The sequence below is a fragment of the Plecotus auritus genome (genome assembly GCF_963455305.1).
Source record: "Plecotus auritus genome assembly, chromosome: 1".
NCBI lineage: Eukaryota > Metazoa > Chordata > Mammalia > Chiroptera > Vespertilionidae > Plecotus > Plecotus auritus.
In genome coordinates, this window is record NC_137770.1 from 134,738,130 (window position 1) to 134,759,401 (window position 21,272).

A 21,272-nucleotide genomic window follows, 5' to 3' on the forward strand; every position below is an offset into this window, starting at 1 on the left:
TAATATGAAGAGTCCACTGATACACTTTCCACCTTTAGTTTTTTCATCCTTGAAACAGACAAAAATGTATTTTTCTTTTTTCATGCTTTATTCCCAATTTTAAGTTCTTATTTCTTTTTTCTTTCAGTGGTCTCTGTAATATTTCCCCTTTTAATTTCACTATTGACTATACCTACAAAAGAAGTGAATGTCATTTTTCTGATTATTACCTGGTTTTGACTCCATAACTGTTCTCTGGAATGTTTTCTTCCTTTTAATGTTAATGTCACATAAATAGGTGAGGGCATATTCATGACCTATGTGATTTTATACTGGCTATGACGAAGATCAGTTGAAAATAAAACAGCCCTGTTGTACCCTACAATGTTTTATCAGCATTATGATGTTTTATCTTGATATGGGGAGTTACCAAGGCAACTGAGAAAGAGGTCTGAACAGGTCAGCTTTCCACACAATCCTTGGACTACCTGAAATCATACACCTGAACTCCAGCTCCTGCCTGCTATAAATGTGGTCCCCATACAGCAGCATTTCATCATGTAGGTGCCTGTTTGAAAAACAGAATTTGAAGCCCTACCCTAGAGATTTACTAGGTCAGAATCTTCATTTCAACAAAAACTCCCAGGTGATTCCTGTGTACGTTAATGTTTGAGATGCACTGATCTAATTTTCCTCATTTCTCTGCTGGTAAAATAAAAAAGGAAAAAAATAGGTGTGTGTAATTTATTTTTTTCTGTTTTGTCTTTTCTCAAACTTTCCTCAAATTACACACAAATAAATGTATCGGCTTATCCAGTTTTATTTCTTCAAACCAGCTCTGACTGTTTTTTAATTCATTTTTGATACAATAGATATTCTAATGAGAACTGCATACTCAATTACTTGAACAGTTATAATCAGCAAACTTTTAACCACCCATTCACTCATTGATCCAATACATATGATTAGCATCCATCTATTACATGTTGCCAATTATCTCCTAATTTATAAATTATAGACTTGGAATGGATTTGGCTATCATTAATAAACTCCCCTCATACTGTCTGGAATAAAGTATGCCCTTAATAGTATTTTCTGTAGAAAGAAAAGAAGTTAGAAAAATCAAACTGATTTCACAAAGTATAAAGGACTATCTCCCAAAAGCAGAGCAAGGGCTAGAATCCAGCCTCGGAGGGCCTCCCCAGCTCTCCTTGTTCTCTTCCACATCTGATAGCACTGGATCTCAGCCTCAGCTGCAAAAGAGAACCACCTGGGAGCTTTAAAAGACTGATTTCTGAGTCTCAAATCTCACTCTGATTTGATCTTGGGTATAGGCTGTACAATGGGATTTCTAAAGGCTCCCTGGGTAATATTAACATGCAGGCAAGGTTGAGAGCCACTGCTCTCTACAGTGTTCACATTTAATGTGCAGAAAAATCACTTCATGATTTTTACTCATGCAGAATCTGATAAAAATACTAGATGAATCTAATCCTGCTAATTCTAGGACCACACAAATAACAAGATTCTATACCATTTGGCAACATTAATCACCTATGTCTAAAAGGAAGGGTTTCAGAACATAAACTATTCAGGTTCTTTAACTCCTCAGATCCCTTTATTTTTCATAGGTTTCTCTTGCTTTATACATTTCTTAAGTTTCATTACTTAATTATAAATCTATTGATCACTTTTTTTACATATACTGTGAAATAATTTAGTCTTATACAAGAAGGAAATCTTGCCATTTGAGACAACATGGATGAAACTGAGAGCATTCTGCTAAGATAAACAAGTCAGAGAAAGACAAATACTGTGTACCACTTATATGTGGAAACTTAAAAAATTAATAACCAAGCTCATAGAAAAAGAGATCAGATTTGTAGTTACCACAGGCAGAGGGTACGTACAGAGGGTGGGGAATCAGATGAAGGCGGCCATAAGATACAAAATTCCAGTTATAAGTAAATACTGAGGATATAATGTAATACATGATGATTACAGTTAACACTATTGTATGGTATATTTTAAAGTTGTTAAGAGAGTAACCCCTAAGAGTCCTCATTGCAAGAAAAGAAAACTTTAATTTTTGTATCTATATGAGATGATATAGATAACTAAACTTATTGTGGTAATCATTTCACAATGTATATATCCTCTGTACCTTAAACTATAGAGTACTGTATATCAATATCTCAATAAAACTGGAAAAAGAAAACTATTACAACTATCCCTGTTATATACAGAACTCTATCAATTGTCCCCCTAGCCTCTATATTTTTCTAGGAAATCAATAATGAAGGGAATGAGGCCAGAGAGATCACTTGGAAAGTGATTATAATTAACACATATATGAGATATTGATTTCCTGGAGAATTGTGGAGGTGCTCCTGAAGCCGATCTAGAAATCTCAATGGAAAGATCCTTGCATTCAAGGGACAGCCAATGAATATCATGTAAAAATAGAAACACATTTGGATTGCCAGCATGATAAAAAGATTGAAGGCTATAATTTTTTTTTTCAAGTTGGGTCCATAAGATGAATACATACTATGTAAGAAGTGTGTTGCTTTATTAACTCTGTCTACTTGTTAGGCAGCCTAAGCATTAGATGGAATCAAATAATTAAAAAACATGATCTCTACTCCAGAGAAGTATCTGATTAGGAGCTAAGTGAAATTTGTAGTCCAGTGCTATTAGGCATCTGGTTGAAGTGCACAGACATATCTGTAGCAGAAAGAAGGCACTTAAACTGTGACCTGAAGGAAGGATATAATTTTAATAAATGGGGAGGAGGAATATAATCTTTCACAGGAGACACAGATGAACATAGGGAGGAATCAAACACAACCTTGGCACTTCAAGGAAGAAGAGAATAAAAATGGGTAATATTTGTAAAGTGTTTACCATATGCTAAACATATTTCTAAAGCATTTTACAGGTATTTACATCATTTAATCCTAATAGTATTAGATAAGTACACTTATTATCCCAATTTTACAACTAAAGAGACTGTGGTGACTGAAAAATAAGTACTTACCCTAAGTCACCTAGTAGAACCAGAATATGAAAATGAATTAAACCTCTGGCTTCTGGAAAGAGGAGGAGAGAGGAAATAAGTCTGAGACTGCACACATGACTAGATGCGAATAAATAGGTTTTAAATCGAGATTTGGCTCTTAAGTATTGATTTCTCCTGAACATATTGTGAGATACAGGAGCTTCTTGGGCTTGGAAGTGGTATTATGAAGTGATGTTTTAGAAAGATTTATTTAACTATCTTGTTTGAAGAGAGGTATGTTGTTGAAAGTGGTACTGGAGTACAAGAAACAAAGATTGATTGCCTAAAGAGATACTAGAATGAACAAATAAAGATGACAAGCTAAAGCAGCTGGTATCTAAGATGTAAGCACAGCAAACCTCAACTGTTAGGAGTGGGGGAAAAGAGAAATACTTTAAAGAGAAAAATGCTAGTCAGTTGCTCTTCATTTTTAGGCTAAAATAATTATTAGTCTCCCATTAAGATGATTTTAGACTTAAGCAAAGAAAGTTCACATTCTTAGATAATTATCACATTAAGAACTTGATTTCTTTTTAAATTATAAAATTTCTTAATAGTAACCTCGTTTCATGACTTTGTTAACTAGCACGGACATTATATTTTTAAAGTAGTCTTATATTAGGAAATAAATTTCCTTTGGAGTAAAGGATGATCTTTATGAACTAAAGATAAAATTTTAAAAAAGGATATTAATATTTCTTAGTTTGAAATGCTCATGTTCCATTTTGCTAACAATTTTGCCCTTTTGAAAGAGGCATTTCAGGGTTTTTACACAATAATAAAATAGAAGCTTTTGAAACTAAAGTAGAACAAATAAAAACAATCTACTTAATAGAATTCACCATCATTAAAGAAATATTGGATGACTGTTAAAAAATAGAAAATTTATTCAGTTTCCAACTATGTTACTTTCTGACATTATGCAACTTTAATCATCCTGGGTCTTATTTTGCTATCTGCTGAAACAAAAATGATGGAAAAAGTCTGGACCTATTTCAGTAAGGAATTATCTATGATTTTATAACTCGATGAAATATAACCAAAGATGAAATTCAAAACAATAAACTTCAGAGGCCCAAAGGCCCACTGTGCCAAAAATAATAAATCAAATTAATATAGTTACAGATGGCTTGAAATGTAAATTACAGAAATATATTTTTTATTTTGAATTTCTTGAAGGGATACTTCCCCTAATTAACCTTTTATATAATTCAATTTATTTTTAATAGGTAATGAATTTATGCTATTCATAAATAAAAAACATACACAAGATCATGCAGTGAAAAGTTTTCTTCAAATTCCTATGCTCATACACCCAGTAGCCATAGGACAGTTCCAATAATATGTATTCTGGAGGTTCTTTATATATGTGAATATAGGAATACACTGTATAGTTTTATTGGACTGCATTTTTCCTTTTTAAAAATTTATTCTCATCCCAGGACATGCTTAAAAGACAGTGAGGGATGAAGGGGGGAAGAGAAAAGAGAGAGAGAGAGAGAGAGAGTGAGAGAGAGAGAGAGAGAGAGAGAGAGACTAGCTGTCTCCTGCATGCGCCCAGGCATGAGCCTGGGCCTGAATTGAAATGGCAACCCTTTGGTGCAGGGGAAGATGCCCAACCAACTGAGCCACTCCTGCCAGGCCATTTGCTTTTGTTGTACTTTACATGCAGTACAGGAGCTTGACTTCACAGTACAGCTTGGTTGTCTCTAACATTTGTTTAGAAAACTTCCTTATTCTTTTTTTTTTTAATTACTAGAATTGAAGAGCTTTCCACTGTATGGACATACCTTAATTTATTTAACCATCAAACACTAACAATTTACGTTGTTTCTGCTATTACAATATTGTGAAAAGTTTTTTTTTTCTTTTTCACAAAGTTTTTTTTTTTTTAAATATGAACCAATGACATTGGTTACTAAAATTATATAGGTTTTAGGTACAATTCTATAACACATCATCTGTATATTATATGTGTGTTCATCACCCCAAGTCAAGTCTCCTTCCATCACCATTCCCCCTTTATGTTCATCCAATCCCTCCACCTCCCTTTCCCTCTGATAATAACTACACTGTTGTCTGTGTCTATGAGTTGTTGTGTTTTTTTGCTTAATCCCTTTACCATTTTCACCCAGCCCCCCAAAACATCTTCCCTCTGACAGCTGCAGTCTGCTCTCTGTATCTATGAATTCATCTATTCTGTTAGTTTACTTTGTTCATTAGATTCCACATATAAGTGAAATCATACGGTACTTGTATTTCTCTGACTGGCTAATTCCACTTAGTATAATACTCTCTGGGTCCATCCATGCTGTCACGAAAAGTAAGATTTCCTTCTTTTTTATGGCCAAGTAGTATAACATTGTGTAAATGTATCATAGCTTTTTAAATCCACTCATCTACTCATGGGCACATGGGCTGCTTCTAAATCTTGGCTATTATAAATAATGTTGCACTGAACTAGGGGTGCATATAGTCTCTTGAATTTGTGTTTTGTGTTTTTTCAATTATATTCCCAGAAGTGGAAACACTGGGTCATATGGCAGTTCCACTTTTAATTTTTTGAGGAAACGCCATACTGTCTTCCACAGTGGCTGCACCAGTCTGCATTCCCACCAGCAGTGCACGAGGGTTCCTTTTTCTCCACATCCTCGCCAGCACTTCTTGTTTGTTGATTTATCGATGATAACCATTCTCACAGGTGTGATCTTATATCTTATTGTGGTTTTAATTTGCACCTCTCTGATGATAGTGATGTTAAGCATCTTTTTATATGTCTATTGGCCATCTGTATGTCCTCTTCGGAAAATTGTCTATTCAGGTCCTTTGCCCGTTTTTAATTGAATGGTTGAGTAAAATGTTTTGTACAAACTTTATTTCATGTGTTTGTAAATATAAGATTGCAAAATTTCCAAGGAGAAGAGTGTGCATATAGTTGTAATATTTATATTTCTTGCAAAATCATCCAACATGTGAGATGTACTGTTAACATCACAGGCCACATATGAGAGTGTTATTTTGCTACCTACCAGTAATGTAAGTTTAACAAGCTTACAGATGTTCATCAATCAAATTGATAAAAACATTTTATCAGCATTGCATTAATTTGAATTTCTGTTAGGATTCTGATGGATATTTTTTATGTTTAAGAACATTTTATCATCTTTCATTAAATTTATGGTGTTTTTATATGGGTTAAATTTCTATCTTGTTCTTGATTTCTAAAGTATCTTAACAATATTAGTAAATTTCTATGATATAAATTACAAATAATGTTCCCTGTCTTTGCATTTATTTGATTTTGATATTTTTGATTTTTCAAATGTAATTATTCTTCCTTGTATGGGTTCCAGATAAGGAGTTTTGGTTCTAAAGGACTGATCCATTTTAAGGTTACAAATTTTCTCAGGTTTTCTTCTTATATTTTTAAGATTTCACATATTACATGTAAGTGTTTTAACTATTCATCTTGGTATATGGTTTGAAATATGGATCCATTTTTTCCCTGTTAGTTGGCTACCCATTTCTCACAACATCATTTATAAACTTGTCATTTGGCTCTGTAAATAAAATTACATATTTCTATTCATAGCTGCCAAGATTATTCATCCATGTTTTCCACTTTTTTCTTCTCTTCTGTATACAGAACATAATTGCTTGAAAAAATAAGCAATTATGAAGATATATATGTATGCACATATACATATATATTTATATAGAAGTGGAATGTTTAGATAAACAGAGCCAGATTTAAGGTCAACAGATAAAGTCAGTAGTATTGAATAAAGATAAGTGTACAGTGTCCTTGGCTTGGTTTTTCTCCAAGAAATCTAATCCTTATACAAACTCCGCTTGGTATCTGGTAAAGACAGCAATTATAAAATACTCCAAACCTGAGAGATGATAATTTTAATATTAAAAGTATAATTACATGAAAATATCATCCTTCATAAGCAATTTGAAAAGCTGTCTTGGGCTTGGTATTCTGTGTAGAAAAATTCTAAAGCCATTTAGGATAGTGGCAAAACGCAAAAGGGCATGTATAATTAAAAATAGGCCACATTAGACCACTTTATAAGAAGTTCCTGTTGACCCAGGATTTGTTATTAAACTAGGCAATAATGTAGACTAGGAGGGATGGTACAGCATGAGGTAAGGAAAGAAAAAGAAAACACACATTTAGTCTTCCAAGATCATAGGGCAGGGATTAAGTCTCCCTGACAAATTTTTCATTCTAAATTAACAACAACAAAAAATTAATATACTTTTTGACATACAATAAAAATGAAAAGCAAAATGAAATGAAATAGTTTTAACTGATCATCTGATGCAAACTACTGAAATACTGTTAATAATGGCTATTTATACAACAGTCATTATATTCCAAGCACCATTCAAAATACCTCTCTTGTATTAACTCATTTATTTCTCAAGTAATCAAGTGAGCTACATAGGATTACTGTCTCTATTTTATAAGTTAGGAAGCTGGAGCAAAGGGGATTAAATAACTTGCCAAGGTTCTGCAGCCAGTAATGATCCAGCTGCGCATAACAAAATGAGAAACGACAGCTTCGTCACCCGGTTTGGCATGGAGGGATCCAGGACAGACTACAGAAGCTAGCTATAGAGTCCTACCAAGCACAGCCAAGATGTCCGATGCACATTATCAAAAGGAACTTGTATGCTCAAGAATCACAAATCACCAACTGCAAATGGCTAGAACTGTCAGAAGTCATGCTCAGTAGCTCTCAGTATAAGTCAAAATTGGAACAGAATCCAAGAATCGGAGAAGGCAGACAGACCACCAAAGGTTCAAACCTAGAGAGTGAGTAGGAGATATTGGCTAACTAAAGAGTTTCACAGATAGATATTTAGTTTTTCAAGCTGGGCCCACACTAGGGAAATTGAAGTCTTAAATTTGTAAATGAGGCAGGGCTTAATGACCCCTAACAAAGAACCAGCACTCACAGATTCAGGAAAAACAGTAGGGGCGTGGATTTCCAGCAACCACTTCTGAGCTCTAGGGCCACACACATCACTGTCCAGTTTGGTAGTCACTAGCCACATATAGCTATTTAAATTTAAATTAACTATAATGAAACAAATTGAAAATTCAGTTCCTCCATCACACTAGCCAGGTTTCCAGTGCTGAATAGCACACGTGCCTATGGCTACTGTATTAGACAATACAGCTACAACACACAACTTACACAAAATCCCCTTTGCTAAGCATAAGGTAATTTTGTTTTTGACAATGGTTACAATTTTACTATTGTTTACCTCAAATTTTAGCAAGAGTTGACTCTAATCCTAATTTGTACAATATACATAACAATTAAAATTAGGAATGTAGAGACAGAAAAAAGAAGTAAGGAATACTGACAGCCTACATTGGACATTGAAGCCATATCATCATCATTCTCTAAATAACAGTCCATCATGTTTCTTTACCTTTTACTAACCACCCACAAACTCCCTGAGTAATGGCTGAAGAGCTCTTTTGAAGAACCTCCTACCCATGGAAAATTAATAGGAGCAATAATTTCTTCCTGGTCATTTTGTTTCCATTTACAAGATAATTCCTAAATCACAAAATAGAAACTTTAAAAAAACAGAATCCAGTTGTAAAAGCAACATTTTCATCAATTAAAATTAACTCCTGTAGCCCCTATTTCTCCTTCACAAACATGGATGCTCCCTAGTTAAAAAGCACCTTGAGAAACTAGTCTAGGGTAAAGATGCAACATCTATATACAGCATGATTCATTTTGCCATTTAGTAGAAGTAGTGATAATAATTTGAAATATTCATTAAGGAAATAAAATACTAATATACTCCACTTTTGTTGATTAGTGTGGCCTAACATAGGATAATTTAAACCCTCCAAACCTCAGTTTCCATTTCTGAAAAATGTAATGAGACTACTACCTTCTTCTATGTCTAGATTGTGAGATTTTTTAAAATGTGCAACTCTTCAAATGATATTTAATATCCTATAGTCCCAATTAATATCCAGGGCTTTAACAAAATGAGAAAAGAGGAAGCGTGAAATAAACACATCACTGATCAATTTTCCTTCAAAGGCACCAAGCAACATTTGGATAAAACAATTTTAAAGCCCTTAGATTATGTGACTTCTGTGAATTCTTAGGTCCTTTCAATTAATATAACTTTTTTCTTATGTGAACAAAACAGAATGCTAGTTATATTTGGTGAGACGGTTTCTGAAGAAATCTCTCTGTTTAAAAAAAAATAACCATGAACAACCAAACATACTTATTCCTGACTTAAAATATCCTATCTAATAAAACAGTAATATGCAAATTGACCATACCTCCACTACACCCACAAGCCATGCCCACCAGCCAATCAGGAGCGAGTATACAAATTAACCCAACCAAGATGGCTGCAGCCATGGAGAGAGCAGGAGGCTTGGGTTTCCCTGGCAATGGAGGAAGCCAAGCTTTCCGCCTGCCCTGGCCTGCCTTGGCCTCCGATTAAAGCTATAAAGTTTCAATTGTAGAAGATAAATAAATCCCAGATACCAGGGCCTCTGCTTGGGTCACCAGGGGGCGTGGCCAGCCTGCAAACCACCACAGGCCCCTCACCCAGGCCACCCCATGCCCCAAGGGAACTCCTACCCTGATCTGGGACACCTTTCAGGGCAAACCAGCTGGCACCCACCCATGCACCAGGCCTCTATCCTATCTAATCCTATCTAATAAAAGAATAATATGCAAATTGACATCACTCCAACACACAAGATGGCTGCCCCCATGTGGTCAAAGATCCTGCCCCCATGTGGACACAAGATGTCCACCACAAGATGGCCAGCAGGGGAGGACCGTTGGGAGGGACCAGGTCTGCAAGGGAGGGCAGTTGTGGGCAATCAAGCCAGCAGAGAAGGGCAGTTGGGAGGGACCAGGCCTGCAAGGGTGGGCCGTTGGGGGCAATCAAGCCTGCAGGGGAGGGCAGTTAGGGGCAAACAGGCTGACAGGGGAGCAGTTAGGCATCAATCAGGCTGGCAGGGGAGTGGTTAGGGGGTGATCAGGCTGGAAGGCAGAAGCGGTTAGGGGCAATCAGGAAGGCAGGCAGGTGAGCAATTGGGAGCCAGCAGTCCTGGATTGTGAGAGGGATGTCCGACTGCCCGTTTAGGCCCGATCCAGGTAGGATCGGGCCTAAACAGGCAGTTGGACATCCCTCACGGGGTCCCAAATTGGAGAGGGTGCAGGCTGGGCTGAGGGACACACCTCCCCCCCCCCCCCGTGCACAAATTTTGTGCACCGGGCCTCTAGTATACCTTTATAAAAAGTTGGTAACTTCAGTTTTATGAAATATTCAGTTGCAAGGGAACATAAAACAAATGTAAAAATAAATTTAACATGGCATTATAATTGGATTTACACTTCTAACTAAAAATGGACAAGTCTACATATCAGAAAAGAAATGTGTTTTGCAATTTAAGTGAATAATAGGTGTCAGTTCTAGTCATTAAAACTGAAGTGGGCATTTTTTAAAGCACCACTGCTCTCTGCTTCAGCCTCATCTCATTAATGGTTTCTAAAAATAGAAACTGTATGTTTATATTAAAATTTTTGAGCTAAAAGAATCAAGAAACTAAGCAAGATCATAAAAGTTTACTTGCCTTTGGGCTGAAAATCCCAAGTGTATATCCCTTTAAGTGATGCTTTTCTTACAACTATGATGTTTATCATTTCTTACCCATGTACAATGTGTTCCACTGCCTAATAATTAATGCTGTCAATCCAAGAAGTGAGTTCATGTGTGTGGAATGGGGTAAGGGGATACCCTGGTGGGCTTCCTGTACAGCATGGAGGATAGATTAAAGATTTCTAGTCCCACCCAAAAAACATGGTTCTTTACATGGTTCCTCTCCTTTGTTAGCCCCTTATAGAAATTCCTAATGTAATCTACTTCTCTTCTTCCCTTTATTTTCTTTAGCCTCAGTGCACAGAAATGTCCCCATTACAGAGTATTTCAATAGCTATAGTAGCGTATCATTGTCTTATACCTGGCTACATGCAGCTTGTTGCATAAAATAACATTGTAGACCAGATAGCATGAGGATGCTGGCACCATCCATTCTCTAAAAAAAGAAAAGGAAGTCAAATTTAAGAATGTGCATTTTCAAGCTTTATAATCATAATACATACATAATTACATATATGTATATTACATATACAATAACATAACATTGACACAGTAAGTAAAATGTATATTTTGAAGAAAATAAGCATTATTTTATAACAAAAGAAAGCAAGATGGTTTACTGACAAATTATCCTGTGCTGACCAGCTAGCTGAAATACAATCATTGGTACCCAGACATTTGGCAGTTACCTTGCATACAGAATTACTGTCATCATGCACACTTGTCTTCTTATGCATTGATTTGTGTAGACCAATCTCAGTTCAATCAATACCAACACATTAGAAGAAAAAATTAAATCAGGAATAGTTTTAAAAGACTATCTCACAAATAAAAATAATAATTATTTTATGATTCAATGTACCTTACATTATTGTCCCTAAGGGTTTTTTGAATGTCCTTGGAATAGAGAAAAAAATCCAGAATGTCTGAATGCTAAAACGTACCAAATAAATTAAGAACTTATTTAGTTAGCTCCCAAATTTGTACGATTCAAACTTACTACTCTCAGCATTATATACCACCAAGAAAAATTTACATTAAGAAAAATGATACAAAATGACGGCACAAACAACTGAAAATTGCAGATTCTATTATCCCTTTTATAGTTAAGGAAGTAGCACAAATTTTGCATTTTAAGATATAGCTTGTTTATTAGCTATTTGTGATGCCATTTTAAAATTACGCTAAAGGTTTAATTACATAAAATGTATCAACTTCCTATGAGAGAGAAACTTATTGTAATTTTAACTCCCCCATGTCTCACCTACAGATAATTTGCAGTTGTAAGGAGAGTTTAATTTTGTAGTTATGTTTCTGGAAATGAAGGAAGGTGAATTAAGGGTGGGGGATGTTTCCAAGGTGTTTCTACCACTGTGGACTATTATGTGTGTGTGGGGGAGGCGGGGAAGAGGGAGGCAGGTAGAAAAGGAATACATTTTATCATGAGTCCTACTGTGAACACATTAAACATTCCAACCCAAATTAAACCTATTTTTGGTGTTAATGTCTATTGATCAAGTTAGATACCTTCCAAATAGATAGTTTTCATTTATAGAACATAATTTGATTTTTTATTAGTTTATCTTAATATTTAAATACAATCCGTGTATAAACTAGACTAGATAGGTATTATTTATCCTTTCTTCCCTGAAACTAGCAACTGCCCACATTCTCTAACCCCCAAGTCCACACACCACTTTGTGTGCAGAGACCACCTTATAAAGCTCTAAGAACAAATTCCCTATCAGATTCCACAACTAAGATGAGCTGCCAGGTTATTCTAGAAAATGCATAATGAGATGATAATTCTTAGAAGCAGTTTCTTTACATAGGAGCAATGCTCTCCAAAAGGAAAATTAGGCTCCCTTCAAGGTGACCCTCCCTTATTCTCATTTTTTAAAATGCTATTTAGAACTTGCTACTACTCTTCCTTCTCGATACTTACACAAAAGGTTCACAATGGCTACCAAATTAGAAGGCTTGTTTTCCCTCTATAAATACCTATGCAACAATTTACCTCTTGTCAGGCCTTACAGTCCCATGAGGCTCTGCACTATATCTCCCAGTCTACTTTCCGTGGTGAGCTGGGACCTTTTGGTTGGCCTTTTTGTCAACCTCTGACCTAAATACATCAAGGGATGCAAGGGTGTCCTCTTTCACCAGGAAGAAGTATATAAACAACTACCAGGTCTCTGATCAGTATTCTCATCATTATTTAGGTGAATCATGAAATCCTGGTTTTTCTTTCAATAGCACAGTGGTTTGACTACACCCCTTAGCCTAACAAATTAGCCAGTTTTTGTTTTTTTTTTAATAGAAAGATCATATCATTTGGTTAACTCACCATCCATTAAAGTCAAATTTCTCATCTGTTGGAAGGAAATATTACTCACTTCTCATGTTTCTAAGAAGACAAAATTAAACTGTGTGTAAACAATTTCCACAGTTCTTATACGTCTTAAGTAGTTGATACATACTATTTATATTCGGAGTAGGAGTAGTAAGCTGCCATTCTGATTCACTAGCATTCTTATGTCCTCATCAAATTCAACTTCATACTGTATATGGAACCACTCTGACTCCTAAAGGCAAAGTGAAGAAGGCAGCTTGCAATGTAAGTTATGGGTTGATTATGCTGTGGCAACTTAGCTAAGCTGGGAACTCTGTTTCCCAGAATTCCCTCTTTTATGTTGTCCAGGTTAGAGTTGGGTAAAAGTTGAACTACCATGAGATTTAGAAAGCAGAAGCGAAGTGATTGCCAAAGCTCCCTGACAGTGTTTTAGCAGACAGATATGGCGACAAATAGATGCAGAGGTGCCCTGTGGGTTCCAGGCAGTTACACTCATTTGCCCCAGGTACGGCTCCTTTCCCTAACCGATGGCCCCAATGACTAACTGCAGCTCCAGGTTCATCACAGATGCTCAGCTGTGAAGTTACTGATATGGGAGCTACACAGAGGAGCAATGCTCTGGAAAAGGAAAATTGGTCATAAAAGTGCCACATTTGGTCACACTTAAAAACAGCAGTTATGCAGTTGGCTTCTCAGATTTGGTGATCAGTGCCTTCTCCAAATCTCCTTCCAGAATTTTACTTCCCCAGCTCCTCCCCCAATTGTGTAAGGTCTAATATAACACCAAATGTGATTCGAGAGGCGAAGACATTAGATTGTTAAAACTGCTTCTCCTGCTGAAACCGGTTTGGCTCAGTGGATAGAGCGCCGGCCTGTGGACTGAAGGGTCCCAGGTTTGATTCTGGTCAAGGGCATGTACCTTGGTTGCGGGCACATCCCCAGTGGGAGGTGTGCAGGAGGCAGCTGATCGATGTTTCTCTCTCATCGATGTTTCTAGCTCTCTATCCCTCTCCCTTCCTCTCTGTAAAGTATCAATAAAATATATTTAAAAAAAAAAAACTGCTTCTCCTAACATGCTTGTGGTTGCTATAATAGGATTATTTGTATTTAGTATAGAAAATAGTACAAAAAGTTAATATTATCTGGCATAAAATTTATACTAGTATTATAAATATATAGCATGACATAAAAGTTCAAGAATTGTGTGTTAAGCTCTCTTTAAATGAGAACCTAAAAGCTTTTGATTAAAATAAATGACATGACATATTTTAAAATGCAATTCTGCCCCAGCTCTGTGATAGTCAACGATCTAATTAAGCACTTAAAGATCATTTTTCTTAACCTCTTACTTGGAGATATCTCTCATCATGAACAATACCACTTGTTTTTAAAAGTGTGATGATTCATAGAAAATATTCAGTTAATATTGTATCAATAATATGCTTCAATGGGGTAAATTTTACCCCTAAATAAGCAGTTAGATGCCTTTTTACTTAGTCTTTTCTTAGGGTTGAGCTTCAAATATTAGAGATTCCTAAATTAGGTCACTATACTAATAAATTAGTACCAATCTACATCTTCAAAACTCAAATAAGTTATTTGGTAACTGCCCTAGCTGGGTAGCTTCATCCCATACACCAAAAGGCTATGGGTTCCATTCTTGGTCAGGGCACATGTATAAGTTGTGGGTTCGATCCCAGGTTGGGGAACGTATGGGAGGCAGCCAATCAATGTTTCTGTTTCACATTGATGTTTCCTCTACTGGGTGCTCTGCTTCATATCATCAAACATACTACAGTGGTGGATTTGCCTATGTGTCACCATCTCTAACCAGTGGGATTCCTGAATGTTAAAGGCTATATTTATTAGCCCAGAAACTGTCATCAAGCTTGGCTAAATGACTTTTATCTTTATTAATTAAGGGTAGTTATCATTATTTGTTTAACTTATCAATCCTTCTAGCAGGAAACTGTACATGCTTTGACAAAACGTGGCCCTTGGACAACTTATATGCAAATCACACTCAATAACTGTTAAAAAGATAGTTGCCTATTCACCTTGCTTACTATAGCACTATTTCTGAGGTTGAGACCAGGAACATTCATTTCAATAGGCACTGTAGGTGATTCTCATGAATAATAAAAATCAAAAAGTATTGCTCAGTGGGAAGTGTTCTTCCTGAGATGAAAGACACCTGTCTTCTACCAGTGACAATACCAATAATTAGCTTATACTTCATGAACAAATCCTTTAAGAAGGCTAGATTTTGGATTCATTTATAACAGGGTATTAGAATAAATTATCTACAATGTCTCTACAATCTCTAATTTTTCTTTTTTAGTTTTAATAATGGAAGAATTAGTGATATACTTGCAAATAAAATTTCTTCTAAGCCATCTGAAATAGGTATCTATCTTTTGTACCTCCTTACAGGAATGAATAACAATAATTTCAAATCAAATGAGGATTCAAGAGATATAAGTGCAATGAATCTAAGATTGGAGTTAGAGCTATTCTCATTGTAATTAGGTAGAGAAGAATAGCAATGCATGTTCAGACTTGGTCAAATGATCCTAATTTCTTATCCTAAGTAGTTCATAAGAGTATAATCCTTTGACCACATGCACCAGATTGGTGTGGTGCTCAAATTGTGACTTGGAGTGTCTTATCATAGCTTAGTGTGACAGGATTTCAGAGAAGCCTACCCAGGACCACCTTGCAGACCCGACCCATGCTAGGTACCCACAGGGGCCCATTGTGTGCAACCAGCTCCTCGCTTTGCATCAGGTGAACTTGGGTAAGTTTTCCTTAGAATTACACACCTCCCTGTTTTAAGGTAAGAGGAGGACTTCTTAACTGCTTCTTAAAATTCTTGAGGTGGAGTTAAAGATGAAGGGTTGACGGAACCTAAGGTAAATATAAGAGTCCATTTCTGGCTGGGTAGCTATGTTGGTTGGAGAATCATTCTGTACACCAAAAAAGGTATGGGTTTGATCACCAGTCAGAGCATGTACAGGAGACAGCCGATCAATGTTTCTGTCTCTCTCTAAAAATAAATAAAAACATATCCTGGGGTTAGGATTAAAAAATTGATAAGAGTCAAGATAACTGAGGACAGGAGAAAAATGCATGGCTAGTTTTTAATTTTGGCTTTCAATTGGGATTGCTTTCTAAAGGTCTGAACAAAACCTTTTGCTGGATAAATGAGAGCCTGAACTTGTTTGGCTCTAAAGAGAAGGGGCACTTCATTCCTCTAGCTCAAATCTCAGGTATTCTTAGACAAGTAAGAATCTTTTTGGAGGTGCCAGAGGTATCTCTCATGACGTACAGGAGCCCCATAGGGAATTCCAACTCGATTGTAATTAAATAATTGACTCGTCTAGGCACCTGAACATAAAGGTTGGTTGTCTAGTTCTCCAAGTGCTCATGGTTGTATTAGAAAGGGAGAGAAACTGAGACAGGTAACATAATTTTAGATGATTTGGAAGGTGACAGCCTCTTGGAACTCTATCCACAAGCAGCACACTTTAACTCACTACAAAATATTCCAAGAGCCCAACCGGTATGGCTCAATGGTTGAGTGTCAACTCAAGAACCATGGGGTCACTGGTTCAATTCCAAGTCAGGACACATGCCCAGGTTACAGACTCGTTTCCCCATGTAGGAACGTGCAAGAGGCAGCCGATAGATGTTTCTCTATCATTGATTTTTCTATATCAGTGTCTCTCTCCCTTCCTCTCTCTCTAAAATCAATAAAAATATATTTTTTAAAAAATATCCCTTGACATTTATTCAGACTCCACAGATCTCAAAAGAAAACTATAATCAACATGGGAAATTATGCTTGAAAGGCTTGAAATTCCAAGAACCCAGCCCCCATTAATATTCCTGCAGACATACAATTAATAGGAAACCTTTACTTACAAGTACAATACTTACAGAAATAGAAAGACTTAGCTAGAAGTTATATCAACTTAAGATGGCCTAAAAGTAGCTCTTTTGACCAGCTAAATTATTTTCTTACATTCAAAATTAGAAAAAGTCAGCTTTAAAAATAAACTGAATGAATGGGAAGTTTATCTTGATTGGAAATTAAAAGCTTCTAGGAGGAGCACAGGTAAGTTACATTCCGAATAGAAACCCAGAAAAGCTGGTCTCAGGCAGAGGAGAAACAGTGTTGCATTCCTTGGACTAGAACCTAAAGATGTCCCTGACTTTCTCCAGAAATCTGATAAGGTCACAAAAAAAGTTTAATTTAACTGTTAGAACATGAGACCCTGGCCATTTTTATCTTTTCCAATTAATGTGCCTAGGGGTTTCTGGGAGCAAAACAGCAGCATTACTAAATAGGGCTTGCTGGGAAACTGCTGTGGCGGAGTCTGTGTTTACTGTAGAAAGCCTGGTCACCTTGAGAAGGCCGATAGGAACTGAAAGGGGATTTAGAAAGAGAAAAGCAACAGAAACAAGCACAGGACTGTGAGAGGGCATTTCTCTTCTCCTTAGCACTAGTTTAGAAGCTATTAAGATCATCATAAAGGGGGGAAGGAAGCTACTAAAGCTTGTGCAGATACTGGGACTACTTTATCTGTTCTTAACCACACCCACCCAAGCTGCCTTCTCTCTGCGGAGAGCTTCTGCACAAATGGCAGGAATAGCTAATCAACTAGTGTGTTTTTAAATCAGAACCTGTTCCCTTCCAAGTAGGGAATGCTATGGCACAATGTCACTTGATAGGATGAGATTTTCTTGAAATCAGTGACACCCCACATATCCTTTTCCAGGACAATGCAATGCATTTAGAACTAAACAAACCAGATATTAAATCAATTAACAAATAATGGTTTTAAAGGAACTGCCACCAGAGGAAACTAATCTTGACACTAACAACATTTGTTAATTTTTCTCACAAATCCTATGCCCTCTCATACCCAGAAATTTATGATCTTTCTAGACTAGGCCAATAGGACTCGCCCTCAGAGCTCAAGGTGCTGTCTTAGTCTGGCCCACCCAGATAATTTACGAAGGTCACTGGGGATATTTTCTATCCTATCCATATCCCCTGTCTTTTAAAACATATTTTCTGCATACTCCCTGAGGTCCCTGAAACCAGGGAGGGGACCATCCTGCATCAGAGCTCCAGGGATGGCTCAGCAGGGACTTTCCCTTCCTTTTAAGGGGCAGCTGCCCACTCCCTACTAGAAAAAAAGCCAGGGCTGTTAGAAACATGGGACACAGGTCACTAACCCGACTACTAAAAGCCAGAGTTATAGGATGAGTTTCTCATCTGTGGTGAGGCAGGTACTAGGTGTTGCTTGTATGGAGAGGTGAGGTGGCAGGATCTCGGTAGGCAGGCTAGCCTGGAGGTCAACAAGGGCGGGATGCCTCCCTTGAGGTATGTGCAGTTAAGGCCACTGGCCTGATAAGAGTGCCCAGCCACCACTGTGACCACTGGTAAGACTGCCCTCAGAAAATAGGGTAATACTCCACGCCCCCAAGTAGCTCCCAGGAGGCAGGGTACAGGGTGCCAATCTACTGTGCTTCAGAACAACAGAGGCATAGGGTGCTCGTGGGTGAAGCACAGGGTGCCTGCAGGGCAGCCCCAAACAACCCAGAGGCTTGTAGGAATGCCTCTAGCCGTTGGCTTGATATATGACTGTCTCCATGGAAGGGAAACTAGTCCACTGTACCTCGAGAGACCCCTTTTGGGGCCATGCTCGCCAACTGGGAGAAATTTGATCCTGGGTCTCCAAAGAAAAAGAGGCAAATCTCCTTTTGCCACACGGCCTGGCTCCAATATAAAGTAGGCAGTAGAGAGGTTTGGTCAGTTCGTGGCACCATTAAGTTCAATAATATACAGCAGTTGGACCTGTTTTGCCATTCCCAAGGGAAGTGAGTGAAGGTTTCCTACACCCAAGCCTTCAGATAAGAACAATTCTGGTATCTAAATGCAAAATATGTAGGCCTGAAACTGAAAGATAGAGAGGAGAGACTGGAAATAAGGTTGTATTCCTTTCTCTTTCACTTATTAAGCAAATGACTCTGTGATTTATTCTCCCTTGTCCTCCATTCCTTTTTCTATGAATTAGAAACAATAACACCTACCTAAGAAGTATAACTTGATGGATCAGAATAAGGATTTTTAGGTTAGAGTCCACACAGAAATATTTGGGCATGTAAAATAATTTAAGCTGATGAACAATGGTAATGCTATGTATCCCTATCTGCCCTAGAAAAGACATTGGAGTGTTTTGTTTTGTTTTCCACCTTCAGTCCCAGTAAGGACCTAATGTCCTATATAATAAAGAGGTAATATGCAAATTGACTGTCACTCCAACACACATGATGGCTTCCCCCATGTGGACACAAGATGGCCACCACAAGATGGCCAGCAGGGGAGGGCAGTTGGGAGGGACAAGGCCTGCAGGGGAGGGCAGTTGGGGGCAAGGCCTGCAGAGGAGGACAGTTACAGGCAAACTGTCTGGCAGGGGAGGGCAGTTAGTGGTGACCAAGCCAGCAGGAGAGGGCAGTTAGGGGTTACCAGGCTGGCAAGGGAGGGCAGTTAGGGGCAATCAGGCTGGCAGGGGAGCAGTTAGTCATTGATCAGGCTGGCAGGGGAGTGATTAGGGGGTGATCAGGCTGGCAAGCAGAAGTGGTTAGGGGCAATCAGGCAGGCAGGCAGGTGAGTGGTTGGGAGCTAGCAGTCCTGGATTGTGAGAGGGATGTCCGACTGCCCGTTTAAGCCCGATCCCACCAGATTGGAGAGGGTGCAAGGTGGGCTGAGGGACACACACCCCCCATGCACGAATTTCATGCACCGGGCCTGTAGTTTGAAATAAAATGATAAAAAGCCACAAAAATCCCTCAGTGGTCTTTCCAGAATTTTTGTATAAGTGATCAAGGCTTTACAACTTTATCCCAAATAGAAATGCGTTTTACATTTTTGTAATTATTAGATACTACATTTGCTAAGCATCAAAACTATAACAGTTGTGTTTGATAGCTGTATCCTGGAAGCATTTAATATGCACTAAGGTGTGCAGACCTCTGAAGTGACTTAGACACATCTTCTAAACTGCCCCTGCCACATTCCCTTCCTGGACCCAATATCATCCTGAGTGGAAGATCTGGGTTGATTAAAGCTTTTTAAAAGTGGTTCACTAGAACTGTTCTGGTCCCAATAAATCCCAAACTGTGAAATATAAAAAACAAATTTCACCAATAAAAACCTTCAAATATTACCAAACAACAATAAAACTCAGTGTGAATGACTAATGCATTCAAATTCATTCCTTTCATTCCTTTAAGTGGCTAGGATTAGCATAAAGAGTCTTCTCAGAGTGTAGGCAACAATAAAAACTGCAATAACTCATACTTCATAGTGACTTTCATTTTTTAATCTAGATATTCTTTAATATTCATAATAGCCTTGGGAGGTAAATATCATTATCCTCATTTCATAGAAGATGAAATTGAGAGATCAGTAATTTGCCCACAGCTACACTGTAAGTGAAGTATATTCTGATTTCAGTCTTGGGCATTGGTACTAAGATGACTGCATTCCTAAAATTTATTTGGTTAGATGGCTCGCATCTCTAGAAAGAAAACCATTCAGGTGACAGCCAAGTTAAAATCCAGAAGTCAAACACAACATAAAGGGATAAAAGAAAGAGTGGAAAATAACTCAAAGGCATGAAAAGTAATTTAAATAACTAATATTCATAGATTGCTTATCACCAGTGAGGCACTGTTCTAAATGTTTTATGTGAGTTAACTATGTAATCCTTATCAAAGCCCCAAAATCAATGGTCAAAACTGTGAAGTCATCCTTGTTTGCTTTCATTGTCCTATATTCCACATATAACCCATCCATAAACATTGTGGTCCTCTACTTGAAAATATATCTAGAATTCATCACCATCCACCACCTGTCCTATCCTGCCTTTAGGATCACTGCAACAGCCTCACAACTCACCTGCTTTTTCCTTATTGGGCCCTCTTCAATCTGTTCCCGAACTCAATAGCTAGAATTATCTTTTTTAAACCATAAGTCAGTTGGTGTCACCACTATCCTGAAAACTTTCTAATGGCGTCTCATATCCATCTGTAAATAGGAGTCTTCACAGAGTGCCACTCAACCATGACGCCATTGTTCTAGCCTCACCAACCTGGAGGCATGTCCTCGAGCCTTCTATGCAGTATATTCCTCACCTT

At 37.5% G+C, this 21,272-nt stretch overlaps 1 protein-coding gene across 9 annotated transcripts in view; it reads right to left on the minus strand.

The window, feature by feature from the left end:
* Positions 1 to 21,272, minus strand: part of LRFN5 (leucine rich repeat and fibronectin type III domain containing 5) — a gene marked incomplete at its 3' end in the record, with an annotated part of 299,325 nt that overhangs the window by 210,523 nt on the left and 67,530 nt on the right. The gene's annotated exons all lie outside the window — the stretch shown is intronic.